The sequence below is a fragment of the Colobus angolensis genome, unplaced genomic scaffold (assembly GCF_000951035.1).
Source record: "Colobus angolensis palliatus isolate OR3802 unplaced genomic scaffold, Cang.pa_1.0 Scaffold124, whole genome shotgun sequence".
Classification (NCBI taxonomy): Eukaryota; Metazoa; Chordata; class Mammalia; order Primates; family Cercopithecidae; genus Colobus; species Colobus angolensis.
This window is the reverse complement of record NW_012113586.1, coordinates 3,771,264-3,784,246: the sequence shown is the minus strand read 5'-3', so window position 1 is coordinate 3,784,246 and position 12,983 is coordinate 3,771,264. Positions and strand designations below refer to the sequence as shown.

The window sequence follows — 12,983 nt, the reverse complement described above, 5'->3', positions numbered from 1 at the left end:
AGCAAAATTTTAGAGCCTGATAAAAGAAAAGAAATAGAAACCACAAGAAGAATGGAGGAAATCTCCAGTAATTCACAGGAAATAAAATAACTAGGGAAAAGAAAACTTTGCAGTCTTGGGTGGCTACAGAGGTGGTACTGAAACAAGTGACCTTGAGATCACAGCTCAGGAAAGCCCATGTGACTGTGCTGGTTCTCTGAGCCCAGGGAGGTGGGATGGCAGCAATGGAACAGCATTCCTTTCTCAAAAGACAGACCTGGGAGGTAGTGGAAGATGAGAGCTCCTGCATGAAAATCCACAAATCATGAGTAGAGAGAGTAATGGAGAAGATAAGGAGAGAGCGGGAAGGGGGACTGTGGCCTGCACACGAGGTTGTGCAGCCAGATGTAAGGCCTGGAAGCCACGCTCCTGAGAATCACAGTGCACATGCTAGGTTGGGGCAGAGAGCCACATGCAGCTCACTGGCAGGCAGAATCAGGGGATGGAGGCATAGAAAGCCAAGAGCCAGGCAGCAGCAACTGGCTGACCCTAGTAGGCAGTTCCAGGAGTGGGCACGTCTAGGCGCAGGGACTGGAAGCAAAATAGATTGACTCAGGAGTAGACAAATATGGGTTCAAGGTCAATCAAAGAGCAGAAACTAGGTGACACAAGTGAGTCAAATCTAGAAAGAGAGTTGTAAAAGTGGGCAGACACAGGTAGAGGGAGGACCTAGGAACAGAGGCTAGAAACCAGAAGGGGTCTGCTGGCGTGGATGGACAAGGGGCAGGAGCTAACGGGCACAAAGATGCGCAGGGAATTTCACCAGATGGCTGTCTGCTGCTGAGCTGTGGAGCTGTGGCTTTTCTTCCTGCTTGTCCACAAGCGGGTGGCTCTGCCCTTGAGGTTCAAAGGCATGAGCAGGCCTTCTGATGACACATTTGACAACGCTGGCACAGAGGCAAGATCGAGTGGGGATAGCTGGGAATTTCCTTCTCCTAGACCCTGGGTGTCTGATAAATTATCCTCATGTTGACAATTTCGTCTTTCATAGTTTAAAGAAAGAAATGAGAGGGACTGCTACCCTACACCTAAGCACGGGGGTCATGCTCTGCAGAAGTGGAAGTGACAGGGACCCTGAGAGGAGCCATCTTTTGCAAAGTTGGTGGCATCCGGGACTCAGGCAGAACCCATTCTGAAAGCAGGGTTCAGACGTGTTCGGAAAAGAGACTCTCAATGAGAAGACAGCTCAAGAGGAAAGGGAGGCTAATTGGGGCTAATTGTATTTTTGTTAACAGACGATAGCAAGAAGGCAGAACTCGGGCTGTCTGTGGTGGCTCACTGCTGTAATCCCAGCATTTTGAGAGGCCGAGGCAGGTGAATCACCTTAGGTCAAGACCAGCCTGGCCAACACAGCAAAATCCTTTCTCTACTAAAAATACAAAAAAATTAGCTGGGTGTGGTGATGTACGCCTGTAGTCCCAGCTACTCAGGAGGCTGAGGCAGGAGAATTGCTTGGACCTGGGAGACGGAGGTTGCAGTGAGCCGAGATCACGCCACTGCACTCCAGCCTGGGCAACAGAGCAAGACTCTGTCTCAAAACAAAACAGGCAGAACTCCTCAAATTGTACTTTACTTCCCAATTCTCAGTCAAGAAGACCCATCTTCAGACTGGAAAGGGCAGAATTAGTGCTGGTTAGAGGGAACCAAAGCCATATATAATTGCTCTGAGCAGATTTCACACACCCCTTAAATACCCCCGCAGAATTTAGCCCTTGCAAAGGGTTCCTCAGATATTTCTGAGATTCCCCCTGGGTGACGGGCTGCGAATGCTTGTTCACCACCCCAAATCATTCTCTGATGCTAATGACACTCAGGAGACGGACCCTCTGCAGGGCATAGCTAGCCAGCTCTACTGCTGCCACCACCTGGGATGAGGGATGCTGGGTTTCCCTTTGCCTTCCATCCTAAGCACAGGATTTCCTGAGTCCCCAGAGCACAATCCTCTCTCTAATATACCAGCCGCACAAGCGCAGGAATTTTTGCACCCCACCCACACCTCCACCTATGTAACCCCAAGGTCTAGAACAGTTTTTGGTAGACAGTAGGAGCTCAGTAAATCTCTGACTTTTAACAAGTGTTTAGTAAACAATCAAAAGTGAAAGAAAGGGCTGGGCAAGGTGGCTCATGCCTGTAATCCCAACACTTTGGGAAACCAAGGGGAGAGGATTGCTCGAGCCTGGGAGTTCGAGACCAGCCTGGGCAACATAGCGAGATGCTATCTCTATTTTACTTTTTAAAAAGTGAAAGAAAGAACAAGGCAGAGAATAACTAACAACAATTAAAAGATGTTGTGAATTTCAGGATCCTCAGACTCAGATTTAGAAATGCCCAGTGATGAAAATGTATCCACCTTAAACAGTCTGATGGCTTGGCATGCAGAGTATGTCTTTGTGGGTAGAAAAAGCTTCTCTGGGCTGAAAAAAATAGAAAAATGTGTCCCCTCTCCCCACCCACAAGGCAGGCAGATACCTTAGAAGACAGAGATCCCACTTGGTGGGCAGGTCCTTGTCAGGTAAGGGTTTGGTTAGTAGGTTGTACCTTTGTGTCGAAAAAAAGACATGCCTTTCTCCCAGCAAGGGCAGCCCCCAGCAGGGTGCACAGCTTGGCCGCACTCTGTTGGACAAAGCTGCACTGTCTTCCTACAAGGCTTCTATCCTGTCATGTGGTGTGAGCCAGCACAACTGTGCCCTCAAATCAGGTCTATTTTGCCTGGAATCTCAGCCCCACCCCTCCCAAGACCCAGAAAGGGGAAGGGATTCTCAGGCTGCCTCCCTGCACTTATTTCCTACGCAACACCTGCTCCTCCCTGGTGACGAATGATGGGACATCTATTCCCCCAGGAAACCCAGCCCTCACTCCAGGCCTATGATCTCATCCTGTGGCACCCAGTACAACAGTGCCATCAGAACACAATAGTCTCAAGGGCTTTGGGGTCATTATACTTCAATAATGCCACTTGAAGGGCAGAAACTGTCCATTGAACACAGTTTTCTTTTATAGGCTGCCTTCTAGGAAGAGGTGAATATTCTGCCTGAATGTCCTTCTGTAGTCCTCTGGGCTGGCCGCTCTTGCAAACAATTGCTCTCGCAAAAAACACTCTCCACTCTGCAAAGATAAGCAAACACTGTAATTCACTACATTCCTATCGAGTTAAGAAATATTTCACTCCTTCCTGGAAAGCAAGAAAATTATAGAGACTTAGCTCAGGCTTGACCATATTCAAAAACATACACGACCAAAACAAAACGTTTATCATCCAAACCTAAAATCATCATCCAGAATAATGATGACTTTATAATTGTTCCAAAGAGCACACTGGGCACTTGTTCCAGGCATATGTATGTAACAAAAAGACCCATGAAGTGTGACCCAAGGGCTGACTGTCCAGATGAATTCTGTGATGGTTAATATTAGGTGTCGACTTGATGGGATTGAGGGATGCCTAGATGGCTGGTGAAGCACTTTTTCTGGGTGTGTCTGTGAGGGTGTTTCTAGAGAAGACTGACATATGAGTCAGTGGACTGGGAGAGGAAGACCCGCCTTCACTGTGGATGGGCACTGTCTGGTCGGCTGCCAGCCCGGCAGAACAAAGCAGGCAGAAGAAAGCAGGCAGAAGGGGCATGCAGCTTGCTGGGGCTTTCTCTTTCTCTCTCCCTTCCAGAGCAGGCCGTCTTTTCTCCTTCTGCCTTTGGGCATCTGACTCCAGGTTATTCAGCTTTTGCACTCTGGGACTTGTACCAGTGGCCTCTGGGGTGCTCTCAGCCCTTCAGTCTCAGACTGGGAGCTGCACTGTCAGCTTTCCTGGTTTTGAGGCTTAGGGCTTGGACCGAGACACACTACCTGTTTTTCTTATTCCCCAGCTTGCAAGCCCTATTGTGGGACTTTGCCTTAGTAATTGTGTGAGCCAATTCTCCCTAATAAACTCATATATATATACACACACATGTATACAATTACTCAAGGTTCTCCAGAGGGACAGAACCAATAGGATACATGTATATATGTGTGTATATATACACAAACATATACAATCTTATATATATGTATAGGATGCATGTGTATATATATACACATATATGTGTGTGTATATATATATACACACATATGTATATGTATCCTATATGTATGTATCCTATTGGTTCTGTCCCTCTGGAGAACCCTGAGTAATTCACCATCTTCTTTCTGAACAAAAATTAATGCTGGTTTGAATGGCAGTTTCTTCCAGATTCTACCCATATGGTTCTGAAAGACAATGATAGGGTCCAGGATAAAAACGTTGTTAAAGGAATGTAAAAGAGCTTCATGCAATTGGAGGTGGTGTCAAGTTTCTTGGCCCGAAAACATTTTACCCTTGGGTGCTAAGAGATCTTGCAAATGTGTTGCTCAGTTCTATCAATGATCTTTGTGGGACTATAGTGAGCAAAACTGGTGCCATAGCACTGGACCCAGGCAAACATCCTAAGTGCAAGAAATAGAAGGTGAGTTCTGGAGATTACAGAACAGCAAATGACCTAGATTCTGGGTCATATTTATGAATAAATTGTTTAAAGAGAATTTATGAGCACCTACACAAGGAAGTAGTGATTACCAGTGTAACTAAAATGCAGGTTAGTTGCTCGCTGCATGTGGAGTCCAGTTGACAAGAGTAAGGTCTGATACCAAAAAAAAAGCGAATTGATTCCAAAGTTAGCTTGGGGAAGGGACACAAAGGGTCCTACCTTAAAATGTGCTGCTTCACTTTGGGAACAGAAAGCAGGGATTTTTATAGGGTAAGGGAGGAAATGAGCAAGGGCAGGGGTCCCCCTCCTAGAGTGGTGTTGAGTTGGCACCTTCCTGGGCAGAAGCAAGTTGAAAAAGTGGCCAAGCGGGTGTGCTGTCGATTTGCCCTCCTGGTGGATGGAAGTCCTGAGGCAACCCTGGGAAGATGGAAGTTCTGAGGCAACCTCTGGAAGGGAAAGTTCCTTGGTGGGTGTGCTTTGGTCTGCAAATCGACCGTCAGCTCTCAAGGAGAAATGTGTCTTGGAGCACACAGTTAGAAAAACTTGCCCTGTAGGGAATGTTGGGTGAGGGGGAGGAGAATGGTTATATTTGCATTTCTGAAAGGCTAAGGGAGCCAGGGAAATGAGAAAAGAAGAGAGAGACAAGGAAAAAAACAAACCACCTCTAGAAAAACAGGGGTGCTGGGTTATACTAGGAACTAGTATAGATTCACCCATAATGTTACAGGCAAAGTAACCACTTTTCCTTTTTGAGAGGACTGTTCAACTCAGCAGACTCTGAGGTAGTGTGTATGTTTCAAGGAAGAGAACAAGGCTTTCACTCCATTTCTGACTTTTTAAATTAGAGGTTGTACATCCATGGCTTGTGGTTTCTTGTGTTTTATTTGGCTCTGCCCAGCATTTATGACACTTTTAATTCAGTTGCTAACATTTAAAAGCAGGGAGTGGGGCAAATCCTATTCTTGTGCCCAGTTATCCCTTACCCTCCCTTTGTTGCCTATGGGAGAGGTGTAGGTCCTCTCCCTACTCCCTCAGGCCTGGACAGGGGGCTTGCTTTGGCTAATAGGATGTAGGCAGAAGTGATCGGTGCCGCCTGGTGAGCAGTGGCTTGAAGAAGCACCACATGGGTCTGCGGGCCCTCTTCTCCCTCGGTCGCAAAACAGTGTGTTCAGGATGGGTCTGCTTTACAGCTGGATCCTGGAACAAGAAGACATGCAGAGCAGAGCCACAGCTGCTGACAACATGAGCAGAAATGAACTTTTTTTTTCAATCTTATTGTAAATGGATTTTTTTTTTTTTTTCTGAGCACTGGGGACTTTATTGATGGTACATGGCAAGGTGGGGCTCCCTAGGCTCCTCCTCCCTTTTCAGGAGATCTGCATGGAAACTGTGAGGCAGGAAGATTCTCAGTGTAGTGGGGGATTGAGTGCGGCAGAAACTCCCCAGCAGTGAGGGCCTCTCTCTTCCTCTCCTGCTGTCACTGGGGCTGGTGGTCTGGGGGTCTTACTCCTTGGAGGCCATGTGGGCCATGAGGTCCACCATCCTGTTGCTGTAGCCAAATTCATTGTCATGCCTGGAAATAAGCTTGACAAAGTGGTCACTGAGGGCAATGCCAGCCCCAGCATCAAAGGTGGAGGAGTGGGTGTCACTGTTCAAGTTGGAGGAGACAAGCCTGGTGCTTAGGGTAGCCCAGGATGCCCTTGAGGGGGCCCTCGGATGCTGCTTCACCACCTTCTTGATGTCATCATATGTGGCAGGTTTTTCCAGACAGCAGGTCAGGTTCATGACCAACACGTTGTCACTGGGGACTCGGAAGGCCATGCCAGTGAGCTTCCCATTCAGCTCAGGGACGACCTTGCCCACAGACTTGGCAGTGCCAGTAGAGGCAGGGACGATGTTCTGGAGAGCCCCGCGGCTGTCACAACACAGTTTCCCGGAGGGGTCATCCACAGTTTTCTGGGTGGCAGTGATGGTGTGGACTGTGGTCATGAGTCCCTCCACAGTACCAAAGTTGTCATGGATGACCTTGGCCTGGGGCGCTAAGCAGTTGGCGGCACAGGGTGCATTGCTGACTATCTTGGAGCTGTTGTCCTACTTCTCATGGTTCAAGCCCATCACGAACATGGGGGTGTCATGCGTGTCCGCGTGAAAAGACCACCAAACAGGCTTTGCGTGAGCAATAAACCTTTTTAATCACCTGAGTGCAGGCTGGCTGAGTCCAAAAAGAGAGTCAGTGAAGGGAGATAAGGGTGGGGCTGTTTTATAGGATTTGGGTAGGTAAAGGAAAATTACAGTCAAAGGGGGGTTGTTCTCTGGTGGGCAGGAGTGGGGGTTACAAGGTGCTCAGTGGGGGAGCTTTTTGAGCCAGGATGAGCCAGGAAAAGGAACTTCACAAGGTAATATCATCACTTAAGGCAAGGACCAGCCATTTTCACTTCTTTTGTGGTAGAATGTCATCGGTTAAGGCGAGGCAGGGCATTTGCACTTCTTTTGTGATTCTTCAGTTACTTCAGGCCATCTGGGCATATACGTGCAAGTCACAGGGGATGCGATGGCTTGGCTTGGGCTCAGAGGCCTGACAAGGGGCATCAGCAGAGGGGACAGAGATGATGACCCCTTTGGCTCCCCGCTGCAAATGTGCACCAGCCTTCTCCATGATGGTGAAGACGCCAGTGGACTTCACAACATACTCAGCACCAGCATCACCCCATTTGGTTTTGGTGGAATCTAGCTCCTGGATGATGGTGATGGGATTTCTATTGATGACAAGCTTCCTGTTCTCAGCTTTGACGGTGCCATGGAATTCGCCATGGGTGGAATCATACTGGAACATGTAGACCATGTAGTTGAGGTCAATGAAGGGGTCTTTGATGGCGACAATATCCACTTTGCCAGAGTTAAAAGCAGCCCTGGTGACCAGGCACCCAAGACAGCCAAACCCATTTGACTCCAGGCTTCAGCTTCACCATGATGTCTTAGGGATGCAGCTGGTGCTGCACGAGAAGATGCAGCTGTCTGTTGAATGGGAGGAGCAGACAGCTGGGATTTTCTTAATTGCTTTTTTGTCCCCCGCCCTAGATGGAGTCTTGCTCTGCCGCCCAGGCTGGAGTTCAGTGGTGTGATCTCGGCTCATTGCAACTCCCACCTCCCTGGTTCAAGCAATTCTCTTGCCTCAGCCTCCTGAGTAGCTGGGATTGCAAGCATGCACCACTACCATGCCAGGCTAATTTTTGTATTTTTAGTAGAGATGGGGTTTCACTATGTTGCCCAGGCTGGTCTCAAACTCTTGACCTTGTGATCTGCCCACCTTGACCTCCCAAAGTGCTGGGATTACAGGTGTTAGCCACCGCTCCCGGCCCTCTTAATTTTTTTTAAGAAAATTTGTTGTTAGTGTATAGGAACGCTACTGATTTTTGTATGTTGATTTTGTACTTGAAACTTTGAAAAATTTGTTTATCAATTCTAACGATTTTTGGCAGAGTCTTTAGGATCTTCTCTATGTAAGACTGGATTGCCAGCCAAGAGAGGCAATTTTACATCTTCCTTTCCTTTTTGGATGCCTTTTGTATCTTTTCCTTGCCTAACTGCTCTGGCTAAAACTTCTAGCACTATGTTGAACACAAGTGTCAGGAGTGACGTCCTTGCCTTATTCCTGAGCTTAGAAGAAAAACTCTCAGCTTTTCACCATTGAGTGTGATGTTAGCTATAGCCTTGTCATATGTGGCCTTTACTGTGTTGAGGTACATTTCTTCTGTTGAGAGTTTTAATCATGAAAAGATGTTGAATTTTATCAAAATTTTTTTTCTGTATCGAGATGATGGTTTTTGCCCTTCATTCTGTTAATATGGTGTATCACATTTATTGATTTGTGTATGTTGAAACATCTTTGCACCCCAGTGGTAAATCTCATTTGATCATGGTGATCATGATCCTTTTATGTGCTGCTGAATCCAATTTGCTAGTATTTTGTTGACAATTTTTACATCTATGTCCATCAGGGATATTGGCCTGTAATTTTACTTTCTTATAGTATCCTTGTCTGGCTTTAATACCAGGGTAAAGGCAGGCTTGAAAAATGAATTTGAAAGTATTCCCTCTGCTTCAATTTTTTGGAAGAGTTTGAGAAGAATTGATATTTTTCTTCTTTAAATATTAGGTAGAATTCAGCTATAAAGCCATATAAGAAAGACAAAAAAGAAATGTTGGTGAGGATGTGGAAAAAAAAGGAACCCTTGTACACTGACTGTGGAAATGTAAATTAGTACAGCCATTATGGAAAACAATATGGAGCTTTCTCAAAAACCAGAAATTAGAATGACCAGATGACCCAGTAGTCCAACTTCTGGGTATATATCCAAAGAAATTTAAATCAGTCTGTTGAAGATATATCTGCACTCTCCTTCTCACTGCAGTATCATTCACAATAACCAAGACATGGAATCAATCTAAGTGTCTATCAACTAGTGAATGGATAAAGAATATGTGGTATGTACACACAATATACACAATAGAATACTATTCAGCCTTTGAAAAGAAGGAAATTCTGTCATTTGTGACAACATGGGTGAACCTAGATAATATAATGCTAAATGAAATAAAACAGGCACAGAAAAGCACATACAGCATGATCTCACTTATATGTGGAATCTAAAAAAGTTGAATTTCTGGAAGTAGAGAGTAGAATGGTGGCTACAAAAGGCTGAGGAGTGCAGTGGGGTGGGGAGTAAGTAGTGTTGATCAAAAGGTACAAAGTTTCAATTATACAAGAGGAAGATATTTTAAGACGGTCTCAGCATGGCACAGTGTGGTGACCATAGTTAGTAATAATATATTATAGACTTCAAAATTGCTGAAAGAGTAGACTTTAAATGTTCTCGTTATGAAAGATGATAAGTATGTGAGGTGGCAGATATGTTAATTAGCTTAATATAGTCATTCCACCCTCTGGATGGTGAAAAAAGGCAGAACATGAAGCCCAGTCAGGGTTTCAAGATGTCATTGAATGAAACCTTTGCCTTCTCCTGGAGTCCAAGGTTTTAGGAAACTAGATCTAGATGGCACCTACCCCCTCACTTGGCACAGGGAGAAAGGAAGTGAAAACAGCTTCCTAGGCTCCCATGGCTAGAGCTAGGCCACATGGTTTGCATTGTCTCACAACAATTTGGTGCTGGGTTCCTGGACCATCCCTAGGACATCTTGATATATTTGCCTCACCTGGCCTCTAATCTCACATCCATGCCAATCTTTTTTACAGGCTGCTCCCAGAAAGAGCCTCATAAAATGCACATCTGATTGTGCCATCAGCCTGCTTGAACCTCTGTTGCTTGGTTCCTATTGCTTTCATCATACAGTTCAAACTTCCTAGTATAACAAACAAGTCTCTTCATGATCTGGGCCCCACAGGCCTGTCTGCCATCCCCTCCCTTCCCTGCCACCTTCCTCTAGGTTCATGCTCTATATCATACTGCTCAGGGCTCCTCCAACCCACCAGGCTGTGGAACTTTACCTGCCCTTCCTGATTCCAGGAGCGCCTCTTCTGGATTCTCCTTCTTGCCGAGTCCTCCTAGGGATTGCCTAGCTTTCCCTGACCCAGAGGCTAATCATGATGCTCATCCATGAGCCTCAGAGATCCCTGCAGAACACACGGCCATGCTCCCAGTGTGTGCCACCTGTTTCCCAGTCTCACACCTCCATGGACTTGCAGCACCTTGACAGTTGGGGCCCCCCATGCCTGGTACATGTATTATCTCTGGCATCAAATAATACCTAATATTAAAAACTGCAAAACAAAATCACCCCACGTGTGTCATTCTGCTTTCTTCTCTCCTCTCTACCGCCTACCCTAAACCTTGCTATTTTCCCCATTCATCCTTGTGTACATAATCAGGAAGACAGCCAGATTGCTGGTCTGTTCACTCATTTCTTTACGTGTCCATCAAACATTTATGGCACCCCCACACTGTGACAGCCACCATACTAAGTGGTGGGGGCATGTGGAAATACCCCGACCAGATGGCAGCCTTCATGGAACTTACATTCTAATGGAGGGAGAAAGACAGCAAACAACTCAGGCACGGAGCCACGAGCTGGTAAAGTCTATGCCAAGCGATGTGTACTAAACAGAAAAGGAAAAGAGGGTCAGGCAGAGAGGAATGCTGGGGTGGGTGAGCTGCTATTTTATCTGGGGTAACCTGGGGAAATTGCTCAGATAAGATGCTATCAGAACAGAGACCTGAAGGAAGTGGAAAGTCATGCAGGTATTTGCAGAAGAGCATTTCAGGCAAAGGGAACAGCAGGAACAAAGGCCCTATGTGAGTTGCAATACTACTGTCATAACAAACACATCCCCAAACTTCACAATAAGAGCACAGCACAGGAAATGTTTATTTCTTGCTCATGCTCCAGTTCCACATGATGTTGCTGGTTGATGGACAGTAGTCTTCATTTGGGTCCAGACATCCAAACAACTTCCATCTTGTGACTTTCTCATTTCCAAGGGTCCAAAGCTCCTCCCCAATAAGTGGGCAGATGGGGAGTAGAGAAGGCACAGATGGTTCTTAAGACACCCCCTCCTCATACCCCCAGTAGAAGTGACAAGCACCACTTCACGTCATGTTCCGCTGGGGAGAGTCAGTCCTCAGCCACACCTGAATGCTGAGGCATCTCTCTGGGCAGCTGCCTCCAGCAGCAAGGGCACACTATGATGGGCATTTTTGGTGGTAAGTGAGCCACCTCTGCCTCTGAGTGGAGACAGTGCCTGCCAGTTCGAGCTCAGCAAGAAGGCTAGGATGGCTGGAGAAGCTGATATAGGGCCTTGCAGGCCACTTGAAGGCCTTTGGATTTTACTCTCTATGAAATGGGAAGCACTTGAAGGGCTTTGAGTAAGGGAGTGACATGAAATGACTTATGTTTCAAAGGGGCGCACTCTAGCTGTGCTGAGGAGAATAGACTGCAGGAAGCCAGGAGGTAGACAGCTAGGCAGAAAGAAGGTAGGGCTGTCATGCAGGGGAGAGATGGTCAACCGGACCAGGTGAGAGGGAAAGGTCAGTGCCAGCCCTCCTACACAGATAGGGCCGAGACCTCTAATTTAGTCCAACTCCTACCTTCTAAGCCAGGGGTCAATACACTTTGGAAAGGGTCATCTATTAAGTACTTTAGGCTTTGCAGGCCATATGGTGTCTGCTGCAACTACTCACCTTTACTGTTGTCTCATGAAAGCAGCCATAAATCATGAGCATGACAGTGTTCCAATAAAACTTTATTAACAAAAACAGATGGTCAACTGCAAAGTTTGCTGATTCCTGTTAAACCAATCACAAATGGTGCTGGTCTTCTCTCATCACACATTTCTAGTCAAGGCATCCTCTGGACTTTGTCACTGCTTGAAGTTTGTGTGCCAGCCACTCCCAGTGAACTGAATTTCTTGTAGTAACACTTGTGGCACAAGAATGAATCACAGCTTCCCACTGTCTTTGAGCAAGTTCTCTCTTGACAAGGGAAATTTGTCTATAACTAAATGCCTTTATTATGTGTAATTAAGGCAGCAACTGAGAAAAGATGCAAATGTGTTCTGAAAAACCTTACTTTGCAGCAGCTAGGAGCTTTGCAACCTTTTAAAAGTGCAGGTTTAAACTGAAACACATTTGGCATGTGCTGAAATAGGGCAAGTAGAGAACAGCTAAAGAACAGAACTAAAAGATAAGAGGGTTTTGTGTTCAGGACTTCATGCCGTCTAGTGCTCACCCTGTGAGCTGAGCTGACTGCAGACACCAGGGAACACCCTCCCCACCAAGCCTGCTGTGCCCTCCACAATGGTCCCTTGCCCCAGAGTGAAAAGTATTGTCGCAGCAGAAATATCACAAGCGGCCACTTTCACCTTTGGTTGGTATTTGTTTTTTCAGAATTTCTTCTGTCTCTTTGTATGGCTGTGCTATATAATATATCAAGAAAAGGCAGCTAGAAAACAGGAAAAGAGGCTAGGGCAAGAAAAAATTTTCTCATCATCCCATTTGTGATGATGAATGAAAATCAATAATGATCCATTCCTCTGGCACAGCATTGTCCAATAGAACTTCCTGTGATGTTGTAAATGTTCTATAGCTTTGCTGCCCAAGATGGTAACCACGAGCCACAAATAATGAAATAATGAAAAAAATAGTAAAGTTATTTTTTTCTTCCGCTGATCTTGTGTTCTACGTGTTCCATGGCTACTGAGCTCTTGAAATGTAAGCAGCATGGTTGAAGAGCTGAATTTTAAATTTGGCTTTGCTTTAATTAATTTAAATCTAAGGGTATATAGCTACGTGGGACCAGTGACACTGTATGGGACAGCACAGCTGCAGTGGGTTGGTTAAGATCCTGGGCTTAGGCTGGGCGCGGTGGCTCAAGCCTATAATCCCAGCACTTTGGGAGGCTGAGACGGGTGGATCATGAGGTCAGGAGATC

The 12,983-nt window shown here is 46.2% G+C and overlaps 1 pseudogene; it reads right to left on the bottom strand.

Moving 5' to 3' along the window:
- Positions 1-6,041: 6,041 nt before the first annotated feature.
- LOC105505381 lies at positions 6,042-9,775 on the bottom strand (annotated as a pseudogene).
- Between the last annotated feature and the right edge of the window lie 3,208 nt (positions 9,776-12,983).